Here is a 1,553-nt window from a genome sequence, read left to right as displayed (position 1 = left end):
AGGGTGGTGCGCGATGGAGACCCAATGTCCATCTCCAGACAACTGGACATACCTTGCAGAGGGGTAGTGGGGACATAACATTTATTAAATAATAGTATATGCAAGAATACCAATAAAAGGAAACTAACACTACAAACTACAATTCTGAAAAAAAAATCCAATGTAACAGGAACAAATTATACAGAACATGTGGGAAATGTTTGATTTTGACCCATCACGTGTTTCTTTTCACAATGAACCCAAATGTTCATCCAAGCAAAACTGTATGCCTCGGTCTAACATTAGTGCTTAAAAATCATGGTTAGATGCTGCAAAGTAGGTGGCAAGGCCTTAACCGCATTCATGTTGTAAGGCCCGAGGGCCTCATCCATCCTTGCCAAGGGGCATACTAACCTCCTCTCCTTTCATACAACACTGATTATTCTTATAAAATGTCTGCACACCATTGTGAAATAGCAAAACAGTGTTATGACTTATGATATGATTAAGTGACCATGAATAAGATCCGGATCCTATCTCACCCTTCCCATCTGTAAAATGGCACTAATGGTACTTGCCAGCTCCGTCTGTTTCAGGAAAGCTGTGAAGAATGGAGGATGGAAGCTTTATAAATCCGCGATATTATCAACAGGATGCTACTGATAGTTGCATAGCTCTTTTACAAGCTATGTGAAACAAGGACAAAAACAACAAAGGCATTGCTGATGAGGTCATTCTGATGCCCTGTCCTAAGAGAGGAGTTCCGTAGGGTGTTCTTGGCTGTAACCTTTACAGAAGCAGCGTGCGAGGCGTTTCTCCAGTTATACAGCTGAATGGGCTCAAATCACGAACTTTGAGGCTAGCAGTCCATTTCAAATGGTTTGTATCACACAGAGAGCACTTCCCAGGGCATAGAGACCTTGCATTGCTTCATAGAGCTCTAGGGAGTAGAACAGTAATGCTCTACCCATATGGGAAATTGACCAATCCAATGGATAAATGACTGACCCCCACATGGCACAGTCAGGTGCTAGCCTATCATTGAATACTATTGATTAATATTTCCCAGTCCAATAATTAGCCTGGTGAGTCTAGAGTGCTTCTGGCTATTGCTATGGTATAAAAGCCCCAATTGTCTTGTTAGCGTATAGGCATGGTTTCTGGAATGAAATTCAAAGTGAACTTTTCTATTTTTCCTGGGGCTCTTAAATTCTCAGATAACTTTCTTCCACACTTACTTTCTGGTTTCAATAGAAAAAAAGCATAAAAATGCTGAGTGTGGACTTTCTGGCCATCAGAATAGGGGAGGGTTTGAATGTCTCAAGAAATATTGGTTTCCTTGAAGCTTTCAGACATTTCCCCCACTAACTGCATAAATAGCTTGGGGTGAAAGAAGGCAAAGACAAATGATGGGAAAGAAGTTGACAAGAGGGTGAAAATGTTGCATTTTCTAAAGAGAGTGTCAGATAACTGCTGCTATCTCATGAAAAAAGGGGAAGGGGGTGGTTAAGTTGGCATGGCAGTGTAAATAGCAGGTATCCAAGAATGAGAAGATTTGCGCCCTAGTCTTGATT

General features: G+C 41.2%; 1 non-coding gene across 1 annotated transcript; it reads right to left on the bottom strand.

The window, feature by feature from the left end:
• Positions 1-289: 289 nt before the first annotated feature.
• LOC115872495 lies at positions 290-415 on the bottom strand. Its single transcript, XR_004047893.1, has one exon. It is a non-coding gene; the product is annotated as a U6atac minor spliceosomal RNA (small nuclear RNA).
• Between the last annotated feature and the right edge of the window lie 1,138 nt (positions 416-1,553).

This window comes from Echinops telfairi, unplaced genomic scaffold (assembly GCF_000313985.2).
Source record: "Echinops telfairi isolate 266 unplaced genomic scaffold, ASM31398v2 ScPeMD7_7424;HRSCAF=8462, whole genome shotgun sequence".
Lineage (NCBI taxonomy): Eukaryota > Metazoa > Chordata > Mammalia > Afrosoricida > Tenrecidae > Echinops > Echinops telfairi.
Note: the sequence above shows the minus strand (reverse complement) of the source record. Positions and strands in the feature narration are given on the sequence as shown.